The sequence below is a fragment of the Mytilus trossulus genome, chromosome 3, assembly GCF_036588685.1.
Source record: "Mytilus trossulus isolate FHL-02 chromosome 3, PNRI_Mtr1.1.1.hap1, whole genome shotgun sequence".
NCBI lineage: Eukaryota > Metazoa > Mollusca > Bivalvia > Mytilida > Mytilidae > Mytilus > Mytilus trossulus.
The window spans coordinates 10494649-10518695 of NC_086375.1; the positions used below are offsets into that span (position 1 = coordinate 10494649).

General features: G+C 32.0%; 1 long non-coding RNA gene across 1 annotated transcript; it reads left to right on the forward strand.

Annotated features, from left to right (window-relative positions):
* Window positions 1-8755: 8755 nt before the first annotated feature.
* On the forward strand, window positions 8756-16311 carry LOC134710135 (uncharacterized). The gene is made up of 4 exons (XR_010106098.1): window positions 8756-8952; window positions 13204-13380; window positions 14244-14331; window positions 14978-16311. It is a non-coding gene; the product is annotated as an uncharacterized LOC134710135 (long non-coding RNA).
* The last annotated feature ends 7736 nt before the right edge of the window (window positions 16312-24047 follow it).

A 24047-nucleotide genomic window follows, 5' to 3' on the forward strand; every position in this document is an offset into this window, starting at 1 on the left:
TGTCATTTACAAATGCCAAAACCTGCAAATATATTTTTGGCAGAAAGAAACATTTATATTCGGTGATTTTTACACTAAACGTTTTCGTCATTTGTTTTGAAAATATTAAAAAGTACATGCATATCGTTTTTTTCAAGATTTGTATAGTAACTGGTTTAATCAGAGACATATAATACAATTGTATTATATGTCTCTGGTTTAATTAAGTCGCCTTGATGAAATTTAAATTGCGAAACGCTAATTAATAAACTATCTATCTATCGGTATGCGCCGTTATTCGGGATACGTCACGGATGACCGATGGTCATATTTAATACGATATACCAATCATCATTTGAATTTGTCATTTGATCTTTAATAATTAGGACTAATTGGTGATGGCAGAGAATATGTCGCTGGTGATGGTTAAAATTATAAAGAAGTAAACTTTGCAAAAAAAAAGGTTTCCTTGGAAAAAATTATGAAATTATATGAATATGCTAAATATTTTTTTTCTTTCCGAAATAATAATTAAAGACGTTTAGAAATAACAAATTTTCACAGTTGGGAGATTTTCAATTCAAGTTATTTCATTTTGAAAACGTTGAAAAATATAGATCTTATTCGATGTACAATGTGGGCCGCTTGGAATTTTTTTGCGCATGTGTGAACAGTATGGACGTTATTTTTTTGGCTCGTTAAAAAATTAACGAAATTTATAGAAATGAACTTTAAAATTAGATTATGAGAATTTATTCTTGTGAATATACGAATGAACTGACTTGTGATACTGTATGAATTCAAAAAAGGATGGAAATGGGACTCGAAAAAGGAAGAATTCGAAGGATCAAAATATCAGCGGTGAGAAACCTCAAAAACAAAAACAAACAAAAAAGAGTAGTACTCACAAAGTTAAAAATGTAAATAAACAATCGGCAGCAGTACAAAACAAAATTGATCCTATATTACCTTCTACTTCTACTATGACTTCTTATGACTCTTGTCAAATGATACAGGGAAAACAAAACATGCAGCACTTTATTCAGCCTCAACAAAATTTCGCATCTCCGGTTTTTCAACAGATGTCTCCTATGTCAGGATATTATCCCGTACCCTCTCAGAGCCCGAGTCACTCGATGCCCCCGCCAATTATGCAATCCACTTTAAATCAAGGCAGCGAGTCCGGTGATAAAATAGATTTTTTGGTTCAGAAAGTTGAAGAAATATTTACAAAACTGTCTAGTATTGATGAATTAACCAAAAAGATTGGAAATTTTGAAATCAGTGTTAAAAGTTTGACAAAAACTGTTGAGAAAGGCTCAAAACGAATTGATGAAGTTGAAAAAAGTATGGAGTTTATGAACCAAAATTTTGAAAGTAGTAAATCTGAGAGTGAATATCTTAAAAAAACAATCACGGAAATTAAAAGTGAACACGGTGAAATGATTAACGGTTTCGATTGTCTGAGGGCTGATATGGATGAATTACATGAGCGACATGTAGACTTACAAACAAGGTCTATGAGGGAAAACCTTGTGTTCTCGGGTATACCTGAACTTTCCGAAAATGAAACATCAGAGCAAACTGAAGACATTATAAAGGACTTTATGAAAATAAATATGAAAATGGATATTGTAATGGACTTTCAGCGCGCACATAGATTTGGAAAAAAAACACAAATTAAAATCGACGACAGAGACACTTTTATGACCAGACCAATAGTGTGCAGATTTAAAAACTTCAAAGATCGCGAATTGGTCAGATCTTTTGCGCGAAACCTCAAAGATACCAAATTTGGGGTGAATGAACAGTTCCCGAAAGAGGTGAATGACCGCCGCAAACTTCTCTGGCCATATTATAAAGAGGCAAAAAAACAAGGGCAGAAGACGCACTTCAAACGAGACAAGCTGTTTATTAACGGCAAAGATCGTCACATGGAAACGGATAAAAGGCAACAACAAGAAAAAGAAGGTGCACGACAAAAAGAACCATCCCGCAGAGGTCCTCAACAGAACAACGACCGTCCCCGTGGAGCCCCTCGTAGACGTGGAAAACAGAGCTAGGTAAACCATGGAGGTTTAACGGACACTTTAGAACATACTCACCCCTTCTCGTCCAATGAAAAGTCATTTTTTTCCCCTCTAATTTTCATAGTACATGGTTTTCCATGCACTATGAAATGCTATACATGAATGACTTTTCATTGTCAGTTAATTATGGGAACTCTTAAAATAACCGCACTAATGAAGTGTACAATCCCCTGAGGCATTTTCCTTAGGAAAATGGACTATACTGATTAAGGACGAAAGAGCAAAGATTAAAACAAAAACCTTTGGAATTTTACAAATTTTCAAACATTTTCTAATGGTACACATCCATTGTATATATAAAATAAACAAAAAAATATATAGGGTAAGGATGGAGGTAAAAATAATTTTTATTTAATTTATATACCCAAAATTTGAGGGAATATTTGTTTTTTTTTCTCTCAAGAAAACAATACCAGACTGCTGATATATAAAGAAGAGGATTTTTTTTCGGAGAAACACAAAACATGAAAATTTATCAATAAAAGGTAACATTTAACGGTGAATGGTCTGAATTCAAATATTCATATAGAGAGTTTTATGTTTATAAAAAAAATAATAAAAACGGGGATTTATATAACAATATGGCGCTTTTTAAAATTAGATCTAAAGATATATAAGTATTAAATTTTACCTGAAGCAGAAGAAAAACTATTTATCCTTTTGGTCCTCACAAACTATGTCAGTGCTATTTCATTCCATCCATTGAAATGATCATTACCTATGTTTTATTTTTAGTTAATTATAAAAAGTGAACTCTTATTTAGGTTTGAATATTACAATGGGCAAGGATCATTTTGTAAGGTCACTCGAAAGTGTGAATATGTTCTAAATTGGTCAGACAATACTTGGTCATGTTTTATGGGCTTAAATCTTCATAAAACATGACCAAGTATTGTCTAACCTATAATTAAAAGACAGTTTAAATCATTCAGATGGAACTAACTCTCACATTAACACTAGTAGTAATTATAATCATGTAAATAAAGATATTGTTCATCTATTGTCACTAAATGTTTGTGGATTAAAACGTAAACTACTGTATCAAGAATTTAGAGATTTATTAAAATGTAATGATTTTTTATGTCTTACTGAAACAAAATTGGACGATTTAGATGAAATTAGTTTTGAAGATTTTACTTTTCATTATAAAAACAGGAAAAAATTTACTAGCTTTAGATCAGGTGGGATAGCTTTAGGCTATAGATCACAGTATGCAAAATTTATTCATTGTATAGAAACCGATTGTCCTTTTGTTTTATGGTTTAGAGTAGATAAAATATTATTTAGAACTGAAGATGATATAATAATGGGTATAGTGTATATCCCGCCTGAAAATACTCGTTATACGTCTGAAAATGCGATGTCAGAAATTGAAATAGAATTTCTTGAATTACAAAAGAATAGTAACTGTATTTTTCTTCTTGGTGATTTCAATAGTCGCACTGCAAATGAACAAGATTTTTTTAATATATCTGATTTCGAAGAACATTTAACCGATTTTATTGATGTAAATGAGTTTAATGACATTCATGTCTTAGACGATCTTAAGATACCAAGAATACGTAATAGTTCTGATACTGTTGTCAATTCATATGGAAGAAAATTAATTCAATTTTGTAAAAATAATAACATGTATATTTTAAACGGAAGAGTCGGTAAAGACCGAGTACTTGGTAAACCAACAAGTCGAAGTATTAGTGTAGTAGATTACATTGTATGTACTGCTAATATTTTATGTAAAGTAGATGATTTTGAAGTTTCTGATTTTTGTAATTTATTCTCAGATATACACGCTCCTTTGTGCTTGTCTTTAACTGTAAATGGTTGTAATGCTACACAAGGTGAAAGCGAAGTAATTAATGACAAAAATGTACACATTGGTAAATGGAAACACGAAAAGACAAATGAATACAAAAACAACATTGATGTTGATAAAGTAAACGAAATATTGTTAAATGTAATGTCTAAATATGATGATATAAGTTCAGTTGATCAAGGTACTGTAGATAGTATTGTAAGTGATATTACGACTGTATTATTGAGTGCTGCAAAAGACACTTTTGGGGTATTAACTAAAAATTCAAAAAACATTGGCGGGGAAGGGAATTTTTCAAACAAAGATTGGTTTAATAAAGACTGTAAAAAGGTTAGACAAGAATTTAGAAAAAGCAGAAGACTTTATAAACACTATGGCTCTAATTTATTTAAAGAAAGACTTCGACAGTCAGAAAAACATTACAAAAAAGTCATGGATGAGAATATTAAACTATATAACGAAAACTTGCGCACTAAGATGAGAAATATGAGATTCAAAAACCCCAGGGAATTTTGGAAAATTTGGAATAAAGTTAAACATAAAAACAATTGTAATATCACCACTGAGTCATTGTTTACTTTTTTTAAAGATATAAACAAAAATAAGTATGAAGGAGATACTTATGATATTAACAATGATATTAGTCAAGAATGTTCAAATTCTATGTTAAATGATAGTATTACAGCTGAAGAAATATTAAAAGCTATAAAACATATAAAAAATAACAAATCTTCGGGTGACGATATGATTGTAAATGAATACATTTCCTCGTCTATTGATTGTATGATTGATATTTATGTGTATATATTTAATATTATTTTTGATTCGGGTATTTTACCCGAGGCATGGATTATAGGTAATGTCATACCAGTCTTTAAGAACAAAGGTAGCTCTGCCGAACCACAGAATTACCGTCCTATCACTCTTTTGTCATGTCTTGGTAAGATTTTTACTTCTATTTTAAACACTAGATTGTGTGATTATCTTGATGAGTACTCTATTTTACTAGAAAATCAAGCAGGTTTCAGACATGGATACTCAACTACTGATCATTTATTTTCAGTATATGCACTATTCGAGTTACTTAGATTAAGAAAGAAGAAACTTTACTGTGCCTTTGTCGATTTTGAAAAGGCCTTTGATTTTATACAAAGAAATTTTTTATTATTTAAACTTTTAGAGAATAATATAAATGGCAAATTTTTCCGTATTATACAAAATATGTACGAAAATGTAAAATCACGCATTATATTTAATGGTGAGAAATCAGAGTTATTTACTTGTGAAATGGGTGTAAGACAGGGAGAAAATCTTTCCCCTGCTCTGTTTGCAATATTTTTAAATGATTTACAACATTTTTTTGAAGGCAAAGATGTACTTGGTGTAAATTCTATTAGTGATGACCTCGAACATGAGTTAACAGTATTTTTAAAAATATTTATGTTATTATATGCGGATGACACTGTGATGTTTTCCGAGAGTAGTGAAGATTTACAAAACATTTAAATGAATTTGATGATTATTGTGAAAAATGGCAACTCAAAATAAATGTTAACAAGACAAAAGTTCTTATATTCTCCAAAGGGAGACAACCCAAAAATATTAGATTTGTTATACAGAATAGAGAATTAGAAATTGTAACTGAGTATAAATACCTCGGTATATTTTTTGCTAGAAGTGGTTCTTTTTTAAAGACCCGAAAATATATTTGTGAACAAGCTACAAAAGCAATGTATGGTATTTTAAAAAAGTGTAGACAAAACAGTTTGACTATAGAATGTCAGTTAGACATGTTTGATAAGATAGTTTTACCTATTCTTCTTTATGGTTCGGAAATTTGGGGATTTGAAAATTTTGATTTGATAGAACGTATACATTTAAAATTTTGTAAGCTTGTTCTACATTTAAAACAGAGTACGCCTAGCTGTATTGTCTATGCGGAATTGGGTAGATATCCTGTAATTATTAATGCCAAAGTTCGTATGGTTAGTTTCTTATGTAGATTACTATGTGGTAAAGAAAGTAAAATTTCATGTCTTTTATATAAACTATTGTATATTAATTTTCATAACTATGGTCTTAACTGCTAATGGATATCATTTGTAAAAACTGTTTTTGATACCTGTGGAATGTCAAATATCTGGTCGAATCAAATGTTAGATAAATGGGTAATCAAAAGTATTGAGTTGAAACTTAAAGACCAGTTTTTGCAGAATTGCCTAAGCGAAATTAACACTACTCCTAAATGCTTATGTTATAGAATTTTTAAAACTGATATTAAATTAGAAAGCTATTTTTCCAAATTGTCAATATATAATCAATTTTTATTGTGTAAATTTAGATGTGGAAGTCACCGATTACCTATCGAGACGGGAAGGTGGAATAACATATCAAGAAATGATAGGTTGTGTCATCTTTGCGAATCAAGTGACGTAGGTGATGAATATCATTATGTTATGTCATGTAATGCTCTTACTCAAGAAAGAAAGAGGTTGTTACCAAACTATTGTACTCTTCGTCCAAATATTTATAAATATCAACAATTAATGAGCTCTAATAATCATATTGTTCTTGAAAAACTTTGTAGATTTATAAAAATTATAAATGTGAGGGTCACTCCTCCTGGTTAGTTTGTAATTTAATGTTTATGTTTGTATTGTTCACATGTGCTTCAATATTTTATGTAATTGCTTATATATTCTCTGTAATTATGTAACTTGTAGTTTATGAGAAATAAAATTCATTCATTCATGGAGATCAACTTGTGAAACCCTGCTTAATGAAGGTTTGCCTACTTTCGTCTTTTTATATTGCCAAACATTCTATAATCAAGGATTTGTACAAGGCCTTGTTATAAAATAATGAATCTTATCGCCAATATCACCATAATTACATAAAGAACAGATACAATATTCTCCTAAAGAGTTTGCCATCTAACAATTCAAAAAGAAATGTTGAGTCGAAACTGAGGTACCAAATCTATAAAAAGAATCACTACTTTAGTCGAAATTAACCTGTATATATATTCTTTTTTTCAAAACTCCTGAAAAAGTTCAACATTATCTATAGAGAGCTTACATATGCAAATCTTTTTTAGAAGTATGTGAGCGTAAATGAAATTTGTTTATTACCCCCGCCCCCCTATTTTTCCTTCTATAAAATTTAATTGTAAACGATTTTCTTTCTTAATTTGTGCTGAGACTACTATAACACATGTGTTATAGAAGTCTCAGATTTGTGTTTGCTCATTAACTGGGGTTCAGCATGCTGTCAAAAAAAAAATGTCTCCTTGTGTATAAGTTATTGATAAAAAAAAAAATTGAAGCCTCCAGAAGAATAACGGTACGTCTAAACACCGCTTGAAGGGCCTCTTGATTGCACTCATGACATACGAAGTGCACTCAGGACCTTTATAGTCATCGCATGTACAGGATGGATGCATATATTCGTTATACGCTTCTTATTTTAGAGTTAAATTTGGTAGAATTTGAACTTAGATAGATATGTTTATTCTTATAAAATAATGAGGGCACGTGTCACTGATTACACAACTACTGAGCCATGAATTATCCAATCAACAAAATTGATTGGATTATCTTTATTGTTTATAGATTGTATTGTTAGTACAGTGTGACCATGCGGGAAGTAATATTGTTACGTTTAAAATGAATAAATCACTAGGTTTTAAGATTTTCGTATTTTTGATATTCATTCAACATTGTGTTTGTTGAAAAACTTGATTTAGAGAGAGATAGAAAAGAATCACACTGAAAAACAAAAATCGAACTTGTTACAGAAAAAACGCAACTATATATAAAATAATTTTATTTATTCGTGAACTGCAAAACACAAAAAATATATTTACCCGTCATCATGAAAAATAAACTGAAAAAGTACATCGAAAGAGATATTTAATTTTTCTATATGCAAATTCATGTTAAAGGTAAAACTGAACTAACAATATAATTCCTAAAAAAAAACAATAAAGATAATCCAATCAATTTTGTTGGATAGTTCATGGCTCAGTAGTTGTGTAATCAGTGACACGTGCCCTCATTATTTTATTATAAGAATTAACATATCTATCTAAGTTCGATTCAGGCGCGGATCCAGAGGGGGGTTCCGGGGGTTGGACCCCCTTTTTTTGGCCGATCAATGCATTTGAATGGGGACATGTAGTTGAACCTCCCCTTTTGTCCTGGGTTAGGACCCCATTTATCTGTAATTAAAGAAAATCAAAACGTGATAATTCATCTGTGCTCCGATAAAACGTATTCTCGATGTTGAGGTATTGACGATATACAATCGCATTTATCAATATACAGCAAGTAAGTAATTTGGGGTTGAATGCCAGTAGATCAGAATTTGTTAATTGAACTTTACCTGTTTTAGGGGCACTAGCTGCCAAATTCATGTTCTTCATCGATTTTAATAAAATTGACATAACGTGTATATAGTGTTGAATAGTTTATTAAAATGTTACGCACACTCTTGGCTGATATGCATAAAACCATTATATTTCATGACACTGCATGAAAAAGAAATTGACTTATCGTATAATACCAGAACCAGAGACATATATATTGTATCTAATATCTCTGCCAGAACTGAAAAATAAACTACATAGTCCACATACGAGGGTATGGATGTGAATTAACAGAATAGACAGCAAAGGACAAAGAAAAAAAGGAATAAAGAATAGTGAAAGAAATAGAATAATGGAAAAAAGTGTAAGTTATAAAAAATATAACTAAAAAAAAGAAGACAGAAAAAAAGACACCCCTTCCGAGACGAGCCTTACGTGCACTGTTATTTGACGCTGCCGAGTTATTTTGAGATTAATACATGTATTAGTAGTCAGCCCGTAAAGCCTCTTTCACCAATTTGAGGATTACCCAAGGTTAATTTTACGGCGGCTCATTTATTTTGGCTTAGAAATAAACATAATTGACAAGTTTCTTTCCCCTGCATTCTCGATCCCACATGTAAATAGCACGGTGATTTCAAATAAGACATTGATTGTATTACAACACTTGCAGTCAGTATTTGAATATATTGATTAAGAAGGTATAGAAGATTAATGCAAGCACACTATTATCCACCACTGGCCTAAATAGTTAGTCTGCAAACAACGAGCTCATAAAAACCTAGCACTTTGATCACAGCCACCGGCATGATGTGAATCTGAAGGTGGCACGGTAGTATTTCCTGGCCATAAGGGATAATGATAGCCTTTTTAGAATTTTCACCACTTTCTAACATTGCAAAAAATTCTACATTCACAGTTAACTGAAGTACTTTCATTTTACCATTCAGAAATGAATTTGGATATGTACCATGACCGTTTACTTTTTTTGCTATTTTTAAAATCCTAAGGCCACTAGTACTTTTAGGTCTTTTACGGTGCAGTGAATGCAAAATTTAAAAAAAATCTCAAAAATTCATTTTCATCTGTATATAAAATTATTTCATATTTTTCTACACCTGATTCATCACTCAGTTTGGGAAAGTATGTTCAGTTGATACTGTATTTTTTGTCCAATCACACTGTTTAGATACATTTACCTAAGTAGGGTACACAAAAGAGCAACCTAAATTCTGGAAAGCAAATACTACCGTGCCACCTTAACCAAGACATAACAAACTTGAAACCAGTCATGACACCTATGATGCATAGACTTCTTATTTTGGAACATATTAAAATAAAGAATACTTGTCTGCACTCATTTCTTACCAAAAAAAAATGAAACATTACATCCCTACCCCATCTGGCAGATTTTCACTTTTTTTCATCTTATCATTTTTACTTAAGGAGTGAACAAAACCCAAATATATGATGTTTCAAATCAACACAGAAGTCAAACATGATGATTCAGGAGGAATTAGTGGATTGCCAACTCTGTTTATGGTTAATCTGACTGAAAGAAACAGTTTTAGCACCAAATCATGAAAACTGGTATTAAAGTCCATTCCACATTTTACAGCATGCCTTATATTACTTTAAACATTTTCAGATTATGAGAATAGTACAACAAGAGTCTTTAGATTGCAGTTCACTATTATTCCAAAATCTGTTTGACAATACATGTACTAGAACACATCTCTAAGTTGACTGTTTGTCTATTTCTCATGTATGCATTAAGTTAAATTATGTCCCCTTACATAATCAATTTGCCTTTATTGTGCTTTTCACTGTCAGAAAATCTTAACAACTAATGGTATTTGCATGGAAAATGAATAAACCATTTAATCTTGCTGATATAACATCATAAATACATTCTTTGACAAAAATAAGGTCTATTCAATGTAAAGAAACCCCTATTTCTATCTCTATTTCAGACCAGCATGAGAGCTTAATGAATAAGTAAGGACCCCTTAACCACTTACTAGTTCCCCAAAAGCTCCAACTGGTGTCATGTTACATCAGAACTACAAATTAAACCTCAAGAAAACTAGTATAGCTGTAATTGTGTTGAAAAAAATAAGAAATTATGCAATTAATTTATTTTGGTGAAAATAATAGGATGTACATGCAACCAAAGAATGACGCGTCTCAAATTTCAGTGGTTGCACATGTGTCAGACACTGCGAAAAGTCAAAGCGAGCATTTATAATTAAAAATGTAGTGCAAGTTACATAAAAATAATGAATTTCTACTTTCTAGGTAAATTTTTACATTATTACCTACAGATCAGGCAAAATTTGCTGAATCAGCAATTTTTACTCTCAGGGGTGGAATTTAAGGCTTGTTTTTATCAAAGTTGCCCTTAATCAACTTTGTATTGATAAACTTACAAATTGCATAGGTAAAAAAAGTTCCTTTATTGATTTAGTGTAAAAATAAATATCCCCCTTAAGGTGGCACGGTAGTATTTCCTGGCCATAAGGGATAATGATAGCCTTTTTAGAATTTTCACCACTTTCTAACATTGCAAAAAATTCTACATTCACAGTTAACTGAAGTACTTTCATTTTACCATTCAGAAATGAATTTGGATATGTACCATGACCGTTTACTTTTTTTGCTATTTTTAAAATCCTAAGGCCACTAGTACTTTTAGGTCTTTTACGGTGCAGTGAATGCAAAATTTAAAAAAAATCTCAAAAATTCATTTTCATCTGTATATAAAATTATTTCATATTTTTCTACACCTGATTCATCACTCAGTTTGGGAAAGTATGTTCAGTTGATACTGTATTTTTTGTCCAATCACACTGTTTAGATACATTTACCTAAGTAGGGTACACAAAAGAGCAACCTAAATTCTGGAAAGCAAATACTACCGTGCCACCTGAAAGCTTCCCACTATATCCATTTCTACCCATAGAAAACTTTTGCTATTCATTTATCAAAAATGAAATATGTTGATATTAATGGTATACAAGAATTATTGGGGAATTCAAACCATTCCTATTGTAAGTGATAAAACTAAATTTATATCAGGGTGATTGAAATGAGGGTGAAAAGGGGGGACCAGGAGTTCAGGGCCCCCTGATTGGGAAAAAAATTGGTTGATTATACATGGAATCACTGATGCATGTCAGGAGCAGGCCCCTCTTAGGCAGTCGGTGGGCCCCCACTTATGAAAAATTCTGGATCCCACCACCATTAATACCACTGTGGTCTTCAGTTGTATTATCTTTTAAAAAAAAATTACACCTGTATAGTGAGGGGTGATAGGACCTTTATTGGGACTCCGGGATTGGGTGTTTTTAAGGTCAGGATTTCGGGATTCAGGGATTCTTTATTCGAATTTTGGGACGTTGGGATTATGTTGTTTTTAAGCTGGGATTTCGGGATTAGGAGCCCCCCTACCCTCCCTCTATAGTGTATATTCTAAAGTGTAAATCAAGGAAAAATAAAGTTAACTATCTGTGCATTGGGAACTATTAAAAGGTATTTTGGGGGGAAGAAAGAAGGGAGGGTGAGTCCATGGCAGGTAATCCCCACCCCCTTCAATTTGAGAGTATGCTATTATCTTGTCAACGGTCCATATCCCCACCCCTAAACCATATATATTCTTAAATGGGACAATAAAACAAATCAAATGAAATTAAAAGGAAGTGTTTGGGGGTTACCCCACCCTGTTCAATTTGATAATGTGCTATTATCCTGTGAACGATCCAGATCCCCACCCTAAACCATATATATTCTTGTGGGGGACAATAAAATTAATAAAATAAAATAAAAAGGGAAGTCCGTCCCCCTCTAGTAAGTAGTTTGAAAACTTGTAAACGGTCAAGATCCCCACCCCTAAACCATATATATATATTCTTGTATAGAATAATAAAACAAATAAAATGAAATATAGGGAGAGTCCATGGGGGTCACCCCCACCCCCACATGTTCGTGAAACTTTTAAATGGTTGAGATCCCCAGTGGGTAGGTTAAAAAATTTGGGATTCCTGTTTCCCACCCTCAAACCATATATATATTCTTGTATGAGACGATAAAATAAACCAAATGAATATAGGACCATCCCCTTTGTCTTGGGTTGGGAACCCCCCCTTTTTAAAATGGCTGGATCCGCCCCGGCATACCATCTAGCTAGCTATAAAGGCTTTAATAATATGAAATCAAACAAGGAAATTGACAGTGTAGGCAACTGTTTTGAATTAAAAAAAAAGAGCCTTTTTCATATATATAACAATGTTAGATTTTTTGTGCATTTATTTTTGCTTACCGTATTTTCAATAATGGACATAATTGCATGATTGAATATTGTAATTTAAGAAAAATCAGCATACATGTTATAAAATGGGAAGTGGAAACTGGGAATTTGACAAAGAGACAACAACCCAATCAAAGAGCAGACAACGGCCAAAGGTCTTCAATGCAGTGAGAAATTTTCGGCACTTGTCTTCATCTCATAAATATGTATCAGAAATGAAAATGAGATACAGCTTTCAGTTGTATTAATAAAAACCTCACAATAAGTTCTGAATATCAGAATATACAGTATTGCAAGATTCTCTCAAAATGTACACATAGAGCTGAAAAACTGTAAAATTAATCATGCTCATTTAACTTTAAAGTCCATGGAGTCCATCTAAATATGCATACTCTCGAACAAAGGAATATAAGTATGCAATAGACATCAAGTTTTCAAAAATAAGAGTATCTATGCCATTAACTTACGACAAGATCTTCAATCAAGTAATAATTTCGGTTTGTTGTTTAAATATTTCGGAGGTTAGTATGACCTCTTTTTTGGTGATGATGTTTTCGTTTTAAAGTTGGGAACATTTTTTGTACCAACAAAAATAAAAACACAAAGTCAATCTAGAATTATGTTTTTATCATTTTTTTATGTTTAGGTTGTCAGCAAGATGAAAAGGACAAGTATGCAGTTCAAAATTCAAAATGTGGATAAGCTGAGGTTCAAGGTCTTACCTTTGCAGATTTTCATATTTTGCATGAATGAATTCAAAGGTTATATGATGGACGGCAGAGAAAGAAACCTCCTGGATAAATGTAAAACATCTTGTTTTTTGGTAAGTTTTATGCTCTGTTTTGATAGTGTAAGTGCATTCATCTGTCCAGTCTTTCCTCTAAATTGTAAGTTTTTGGTGAGTGTTCGCCATGAATTTCAGTAAGTAACTTGTGGATTTACATGTATATATACTCAAAATTTAGTACTAATATTAATGGGATTTTAGCATGACATCCTGTCAAATACTTGTTAATCATGTTTATGTTCCAGAACATACAAGCATTTGGACTGTACGCATACAGTCTGCCCAATTTTAAGAAGTTGGTCAAGTTTATTAGAAACAAATGTACAGTACAGATCAACATAACTGAAATCTTTAATAGATTAATACAAAAAGTTTAATTGCAGTTAAAATAAAAACACAGGTTTGGTCGAGCTGGTACCAGACAGTACAAGTATACTTAAATGGTCTGACTGTACACATATGGTGGGACTGTAAGTTCTGGACCGTAAACGTAAGATCAAAATACTAATATGGTCTGGAACATTTATACATGTCTTAAAATTAATATCAAACACGTTGGTGTTTTTGAACTTGGTATGATCTATATGTCAGTGGTGCAGGTTTTATTTGACCTTGATCTCATTTTCATGGTTTATTGATCAGTGTTTTTGTGATTTGGACTATTTTTCTTAAACTATAAGTAATAGGTCAACTATAATTGTTGTATTGAAGCCTTGATAGCTGTATATGTCTGCCTGGCATGGTTCATTAGTCTTTATTTATTTATCTTGGTTAATGTTAAGTTTATGTGCACTCTTCTTATTAAACACACATTAATATACATCATGTACATTAAACAGCAAAAAAAAATATTGATGCAAGATGCCATTCAATAATAACTTTTACTCTTTTATGTATAGGACAAGAACTATAGAAGATCCAGAGAAATTATAAACAGCAGAAATGATAGGCAATTTAAAATTTGCAGAAGCAAACTAAACCTAAATGGTAAGACCACTTTTTTTTTTTTTTTTTTTTTTTTTTTTTTTAAAGTTGTTGAACTTGAAGAATGATAATCATGATTACATATGTACTATAAAAATTAAAAAGATGTGGTGTATTAAATATGAAAACTATCATTGCTTTAAGAAAGCAATTGTAGGCCTGTGATGACCTTCAATAATGAGAAAATCCATACCCTAAAGTCAAAGTAGGCAGCTATAAAAGACCCAAAGATGAAAAAATGAAACAATCCAAACTGTAAAACTAATTGCCTAGTTTACTACAAAATAAATTACAAAAAATAAATATGACCGATATGAAACAACAACAACAACAACCACTAAATTTTAGTGTCAGACTAAACTTACAAAAACTACAGGCTCTGAACTTTGGACAGGCACAATAGGAATATGGCAACCAATGATGTTAATTTCCTGCAAACACAGACTGGACTAATGTAAATCAACTTATTTTTTTGCGAATACTTTATTTTGCATTTAATACTTTCTAGTCTACATCACAGCTAATCATTTTTCGCGAGGTTCAAGTTTACTTAATGTATTTTAATAAATAAAGATACATATGAAAAACATTTATTGCTGTTTCTCTCTCCATTTATAACATTTTATTTGTTTATTTTGTGTATTTATAGGTGATCAGACATCTTGGTTTTCATGATCAATAGGTCATTACTGAAGAGGAAACTTAAAGTTGAAATTTATTTACAAAGTGCATAATTGGATTAATTTGAACTGGAATGTGTGCTTTCCTGCAAAAAAGAAACAGGAAATTTCATCATTATCACTTGATAATGCCCATAAACAAAATGGAGTTCTATCATAGATACACAAAAACACTATTGCATAAAAGCATCAACATATTATATATATTAATCGAAAGAAAGGAGAATGCAGAACAAATACTATTTTGTTGTTGAAAAAGGAACACTGGTCAGTTTTATCCACTCATTTACATCGCTCCCTCATATCAAATGTACGGAAGGAGATCTTGAAGAACAATTTGCAAAAATGTTTTCTCTTAGAATTGAAGGAAAATGTTAAGTGAATGGAATAATGTATTCACTGAATTCTTACGTAGTGGATTGAATAACTGTATACAAGTTGAAACAGAAGAAAATTTTAATTTCGAATAACACGAAAAGTGTTTATTTTATTATTTAATCTGCAAACATATAAACAAATTCTTTAGAACACCACAAATGGTATGACATTCAAATTGGTTGCTTATTAATGTATTGCATTGAAACAATTACAAGGAAAACAGAATCATTTGCTACAAAAAAAAATTATAAATCAAAGTTAAATTTTATAAAAAGTATGAACAATACCTAGATCTAAACAGTCAGACTTTATCAATTTTCAATGTCATTAAAAAATGTTGAGTCAAACATTTATGAAAGTTTTGAATATCATTTGCATCAACTATACAGTCTTGTAATAATTATATATATTCATACTGTTTATATGTATACATGGTATGGCGAAGAAATGTTTAACAAGTAAAAATAAGGGAAAACATTTCCTTAAGGGAAATTTGTTGTCTTGAAGGAAATCTTTTTCCCTTTAAAAAACAATTTCCCTTGAGGAAAAAAACAATTTCCCTTTGAGGAAAAATCTTTTTCCTCTATGGAAATTTGATTTCCCTTGAGGAAAACTACTTTTCCTTTAAGGAAATTGTTGAAAAAAGGGGCATAACTTTTTCAACAGTGGTGCTAGAGCCAAAAAATTTTAGGACAAATATCAGGGAACCAATACCAACCAAGTTATCAACTTCATTTTGACTTAACTCCAAAAATTAAGGTGAACAACTTTTGCTCTCAGCGGATTTGCAAACTTGACCCCGAGACAAATCTGCTTTTCTGAGATGTTTTATAAGGTTCCCAAAATATGTTATGCCCTACAGCTTTCCATCCAGCTAAGGCAGAAGTGTTTTCTCTTTTATTCTCATATATCCAGTATTCGCAATAAATTGTAATTTTTATGAAGAAAAAAATTTAAATGGAAAATAATGTTTGTATTGTAATAATATGTTCCCATGGGAAGAAAAAATGTTCCTATGTGAAAAAAAATTGTTCCCATGGGAAGAAAAGTTGTTCCCATGGGAAGAAAATTTGTTCCCATGGGAAGAATTAATTCCCATGGGAACTTTTTGTATTCATCTTTTCCCATGGGAACTTTAAAGTTCCTATGGGAACTCTAAACTTCCCATGGGAAAAGTAATTTTTCCCATGGGAACTTTCAATGTTCCCATGGGAAATTCTAATATTCCCATGGGAAATTCTAATATTCCCATGGGAATTATCAAATTTCCCATGGGAAATGTACTTTTAATCAGCTGCAGTGACAAGAGTGACAACAGTGACAAGTTGGGACATATGGCATTTTTTTAATTTTTCAATAATCTATCACTGGGCAATTTTTTTTTTGATATCTTGTAAACCGACAAAGTCAGATTTGCCGATACCGGAATGGCAAATTTGTCCCGCACAGTGTTTTATGCTTGCAATTTTTTTTCAGATATATCAGAGTATACATGGTATACACTTAAATGTAACTTGTTAAGTTTAAAGATTATAGGTTCTTTTAAAATGAAAAGTCACATGTTGACAAAATTGTATTTAACATGATCATTGCAGATACATGTAGATTGAAAGCTTTGCCGTTTTTAGTAAATCAATATAAGGTCCCATAAATAAAAACGGACACATCTTATATATCTTGAGTACTTTTATTCACTCACACAAAGTGTAAATATTCTTATAAATTTTAAAAACACCGGCTTTTATATTTAAAAAACGTATTATATCATCTCTCATTAAGCGCGGAAACAACCCTCGCTTTCCCAGGTACCGATTCAAAATCGTTATCATTGTTGCGTTTTAAAATATTGGCGACAATAGAATTTTCGTTTAATTTTCAATATTTTGACCTAGCACAACCTTTTAATCTCAAACAAATGCCACCAACTGAGGAAAATTATTTTAAGAATTTAAATACGATCATGAATCTTGCTGGGGGTTTCTCCAATTTTATTCCTGAGAGTCATACGAGGTAAGCAAAGTTGACAAAATCACGAAATTTGACCTTCAAAGACGTAAAATCATTCTAAATAAACATTTTTAACAAACTGTTCTAACCCCCAGCACTTTTAAGTGACACTGGTAGTTGCTTAACCTATTGTTAAAAAATTTGGATGAGAATGGTGAAGGGTAAAAGGTTGTGCTCGAGCCAAATACAGACGACAGTTTTAACATATGAAAATGGCATGTCACGTGACAGTGTTAGGGTCACGGGGTCATATTTTTATGTTCAGTGATGAAAAATCAGATGGCCTTTCGTTATTGTCCATGTACGACTATGAAATATTTGACATTAAGCCGATTCTGACAATTCCGTTTTCACCCCCCTTTTTTCGTCAAATTTACAAAATTGCGTCCTTAATGTAGCTGCGTTTAACCGACCGACCACACATCAAGTTTAAATGGAATTCAACGTCTCTATTTTAACTGTACTTAACTGCGTATATATACATTATATGCGGCTTAACCGACTTTTGAACAGCACCCGTCTGTCTTCTGAAATAATCCAGTGAATAGGCCTATCGAGCATAGCAATTGGTAAATAACCGGAATATGTTAAAATGACACTTATCAAAAGCTTTCTCAGTAAGCAATTACCTGTTCCAATTAGCTCTTGCGTCAACAATTCGAAAAGGGTTATTACCTTGTAATACTTTGATTTATTTTAATGGGAATTTTATTGTTTCATACAGAAAGTATTGATAAAACCAAATATATTTATAGCAAAGTAAACATACTTTTTCACGAATGTTTTGTTGCAATTTTTGACAGAGTGATTAAACAGTCCTTTGAAAAATTAAAAATATAAATACATTGTCGGAAAAAGTTAAATCACAAACATACCGAACTCCGAGGAAAATATAATCTATAAGTCCCAAATCACATTGCAAAATCAATTTACAACAAAAGACATAAAAACGAGTGGACACAAACTGTCGTTTCCTGACTCGGTAAATGCATTTTAAAATGTAGAAAATGGTTAATTGAAACTTGTTTTATAACGCTAAACCTCTCACTTTGTACGACATTCTCATCAAACTCCGTTATATTGACAACGATGCGTGACCTTAACAGACATTATAAATAAAATAGTCAAAATATTGGTACATCAGGTCATCACCGTGTTACAATTTTACAAAAAAAACACAAAAGCATCTATCAAATAAAGACACATTCATTGCTTCGCGTGTCTAAAAGACGAGCATTTAAAAACGTAACAAACAGAAAAAACAGTATTCGATTGGCCGAGATTTTCTGACAAACAGGCAAAATGTTCCCTCTTTGAGAGATTTTATGTAGTTCTTAGATATTCAAAGTTATCAGTCAAAAAGTGTTCTACAATGATCACCAGTAAATCAGATTTCATTTTATACTAAAAATAAATAAATATTCTACACATTTTGAAAGTTACACTCATTCGAAGGTACTATTTTGTGTTAAATATGTACTACTTTCTGGTATGTGCTTTCTGGCCGGTCCCGAATTTGTGGTGATACACCTATAATTACTAAGTTCTGTTTTTCTGGACTAAATTTGATGAGTAGATCTGCTGGTATTGACATTAATATGGCCAAACGATTTGACATCTTGCGAAATTGATTGCAGGGCAGATGAAATGATAACCTCCAAGTTCTTTTCCTCTAAATTGTCTCCACTTTTTAAATCATCTATGTATTTTGCTGCTTTTGATGTTATTTGCCGAATTTCTCTCAGACAAACATACATTTGAAGCTCAGTTGCATTTTTTGACATTTTTGAAAAATTACTTTGCAGTTGGCTGATTTGATCGACTTGTTTATTAAGTTGTTGTAGTAAAATGTTCATCTTAGATTTCAGCTGTGATTGCTTTGATTCTAGATCATCAAGAATTTCTTGTTCTAATTTATTAAAGAAATTGTCTATCGACTTCCTCATGGATAGAACTTGTTCTGAAGCTTTGGATTTCTGAATGTCGCTTGTATTAATCCTGCTGGTTACATATTTTATTATATCGTCAAAGCTTTCCTTCACATTCATCAAATCTTTTTCAAACCTTTGACCATAAGCAAATGATTTCACTTGTTGTAGGATGCTTGCCAAGGATTTTATTCCTTGACAATTTTCGTGTTTATCGGTGATGCACATGTTACAACAGAGACAGTCATGAAAAGAACAGTAAAATTCATATTTCTTCTTGTGGTCTCTACACTGACTACTTACATCTATTTCTCGCATAAATGTTTGTAAGTTATGGTATTCTTTAGTAGATATGGTTTTGTGGAATCTAGTAAATTTTAATGTTGTGTGGTATTTTTCACAGTCTGTACATAGGAACTCCTCACATTGTGTGCACCATGTGACAGCTTCTGGAGATGATCCTTCGTCATGATACATAAATTGTGCAGTGCAAAAGTATCTACTTGTTGAGGCCATATTCTCTCTCTTAAGTTCTGAAATTTAGAGGAGAAAAATACTAATTATTTTTTAAACATATCAAATGATTACTGAAACCTGCGCTTTCAGCAAGAATCAACATTATCCAGAGAGAAAACATACTAAAATAACATGTCGCGACATAACATAAAGCATTGCTTTCAAAATAGCTGACTTTTAGAGGCTATTTTCAGATCATGGATTTTAAAATTTAACACTATGATCAAATCCCTCAAATTATAGATCCATGTTTATTTATGGATTCTTGGAATACACATATTGTTAATCATATGATACCGAATGTATGAAAGAGCATCATATAGAAAGAATGAAATGAAGCTGACACTTTATAAATAAAATATAGCTGAAAGAACCATAGATCAGATTATTAAAATGGATTGAATGTTTACAGTGTATTCTTGGGATAACAATATGCACTTCTCCCACACACCAATGTGTTATATAATTTATTAAGCTAAATGTTCTATCTTTATTCATATTTACATATGCATTGTCTTTTAAATTTCGAATTGATGGAACTTTACTATGAAATCATGTTACAGTTATTGGAAAAACAACAAAAGTGAAGAAACATGTAGTTTTACTTTATTTTGACAGTTTATGAAAAAAGTCTGAGGCCAAAACATGGAATTAAATCAATCTTAAGTGTTGGCGTTAGTTCAATTTTATTTCTTTTAAAATATTGAAGTTAATGCATTGCCCCTCAAACGATCGATTTTTGATTGTTCTGCACAAGAGAAAGACATTTAAAAAAATGTTTCCCAATGAGCCATTGAATAGAGTAAAATAATTGTCACTCTCAGATAAACCACTCAAAATCCGACATTTTGATTTAGTTTAAACATATTTTATTTGCAAAAGTAGCAAAAGGGAGTGGACACAAGTTATAACAACATTAGAGACGTCCTCTCCCAACGACATTTTGATAGAATTATAATAGTATGCTTTAACTTCACATTCTGCTATATAAATGATGTTCTCTCAGTAAATATTGAAAAGCTTGGATAATGTTGAATGCATCTATCTCATAGAACTTACAAAAAAGAATACAACATATGAAATTGAGAATGGAAATGGGGAATTTTTTTTTCAACAACAGTATTGCAAACGCTGTTAACAATTGCTCAACTGAAACAGCTATCACAAAATGGGGAATGTGTCAAAGATATAAAAACGTTACTCGACCAAAGAACAGAAAACAACCGAAGGCCGCCAATGGGTCTTCATTACAGCGAGAAATCATGCACCCAAAGGCGAGCTTCAGATGACCTCTTAACATAAATGTGTACTAGTCCAGTGATAATGGACGTCATACTTAACTCCGAAGTATATAAATGAACTAAAATAAAAAATATACAAGACTAACAAAAGACAGAAGCCCCCGACTTTGGACCGGCGTCAACTGCGGCGGGGTCGAACATCCCTCTAGCGAATATTGAAAGAAAAAAAAAGACAGCGATTAGCACAGTAAAACCCAGTTTTAAGATTCTGTAGTGTGCCTCGTATTTTTCCTTACATCTAAAAATTGAAAAAAAGGATTGGTTTAGAACTAAACTTTATGACAAATCATATATTTTCAATTTCCAAGTTTTGAACTGCCCATTTATTTGCGGACACATATCAGCAGAGCCTTCATTTCAAGTATACTAGAAAAAACGCGCAATCACAGCTGCAATACTATACTTAAAGTGTGTATGGTGATACATAGCTTGGGTTTGTGATGTATAATATTGATATTAACTGTCCAACGACGTCGATTGTCAACATTTATTTATAGTTTTAGCAACATTTATACTTTATGTTTCTGTTTATGCTTCAAAAGCCCCATTCTTGTTTGTATTGCTTTTTGTTCTAAAATATATAGTGATTTCATTGGAAGTTTTAATGTCAGTAAATAATTTGGTCAGTAAATTAGTCAATACTTCAGTGTAATTGTATATATAACTATATAGATAAAATCACAGTTCTTATACCTCTTTTCTTATAAAAAAATGTTCTGATAAGGTGTTATTTTTTTGGGTAGCTTTTGTGCATATTTACAACGACTTCATTCCTGTTAGGGGAGGAGAGGGGGTTGTCCCAAAACTGCACAATGCATTACCCTGATGTTGCATTTCACAGTGACCGTATTCCTGTTCGCGGAGGTGAGTTAGTGTTTCCAAACTTCACAACGCATTACCCAGAGGGTGCATTTTATAACGACTAAATGCAAGAATTTGTCTGTGATGGTAGGGGAGATTACATCTACACAACTAAAGGAAAATTTGTGTTGGGTGGATGCAACCTGTGCAATCTCTGTTGAATTCCTAATCTGAAGCTATTTTCTGACTTGGCTGCTAAGTAAAAAAGATAGCCCCGGAATGCATAGCCCTGAAGTACATTTCCAAACGACCATGATATCGCGCATTTATTTACGCCGCATTATCTGATTTTGTCATATCCGCAATGTAACACAACTTGATTTTTTCTTGTTATTGTTTAAGTATATACTTAGGTGAGGTTTTGGAATTTGTGTTGGATGTTAGGACATCTTGGTGTTTTCCTTCGATACTAGGTAAAATATTTTGCCCAATAACACCAATTAGTTTTCGTTTATGACATAATAGCTCATGAAAGGTCATTTAGAAAAATTTAAACAGATTCTTGATTTTCTTTCTGTTGATTTAAGACCCTAATAATACAGTAAAAATTTAAGGTAAATGTCCGAGTTGGCCTTTTCCCGCCATATTTTAAAAACCAAATAACTCGATAAGGAGTTCCATGACCTATCAATATTTTTAGCTTATTTTTATCCCTAACCAAATAAATGCTCTTCTGACTTGTAGTATCGATTTTAAACTCTTGGTTTATTTCATTTCACCTATGTACATCTTTATAAGTCTTCGTATATGTAGGAGAATGATAATCCCTTATTCATGATTAAGTAAAAGCGTTAGCCTTTTTCCATTAAAATATTACATCATCAGGGTAAATTGGTTTTCATTTCAGTAATTTTATTTTTATCAAAATGAAATTCATTTTGCACTGCATCCTTGACAGTCTGCTTTGTTCGACATAAACTATATTTCGTAGTAAAGTTTCTTTCCTTTATTCAGAATAAGATATGTTTAGACGGAATGCACCAACTCACCGGATATTCAAATAACTATCAAAACAGGGATTTCCCTAATTTTGGACACACATTAAACAAAATCTTGAGGGTGAAACCATGCATACAGAAGATTTCATTATATAAAATTGTGCAGTGCACAATACTATTCGATTATTGGTTTTGTGAATTTGTAAAGGTGAAGTCAAAAGTCTGAGGTAAGCGGATACATCGGACTGCATCGTATACCTTTGGGAAAGAAGTTTGTTTTCTTTTTTGGTACATTTTGCGTATGCTCAAAACAGACCACATCTTCCTATACCCATTCCGCCTGCTAACAAAATGTAGACGATGAGAAACCAGCTATGGAACTTTATTTGAGGTTTAATTAATTAAGCTACGCTAAATAAATCAATTTCTATATATGAACTTTTTGTTGAGGGGCCAACTTAAACACGCCTCCGGGTGTGGAATTTTCTCGCTGCATTGAAGACCCATTAGTGGCCTTCGGCCTTTGGTCGGGTTGTTGTCTCATTGACACATTCCCCATTTCTATTCTCATTTTTTTATTATACATACTGCTGCCTCAACATTAAGAATCAGTCTTTAAAACGTTCAGTGCAATCAAGAAAAATCTACTCAATATAATTGAAATTTAAATAAGAAGATTTAGGATGAGTGCCAATGAGACAACTATCCATCCAAGCCACAAAGTGTAACAAGTAAACCTGTTTACGCAAAAGTCCGACCTTCAACATCTTTATTTGAGGGAGACTACGTAATAGCGTTTAGCAACACTCGATTTCAATCAGATTGGGTGCGAGTAGCGTATCACAACATTATATTCTTATCAAATTCATCGTATTTTAAAAATAAAATTCTAAAATAATCTTCTGTAGCACCCTTTTCTACCTTGGGATCGGATGGACTTGCGAGGGAACGACATCGGACCAATCGGCTGGAGTCTTACCTGCAAAAGAACTACCACTATCATGACTAAAGGTAATCTCAAGACTTGATGCATTAGGAAATATGGCTGGATCTTCAAATTGGGACTTTCTACATTGCGTAACAAGATAATCCTCGAATTCTGTATTGACT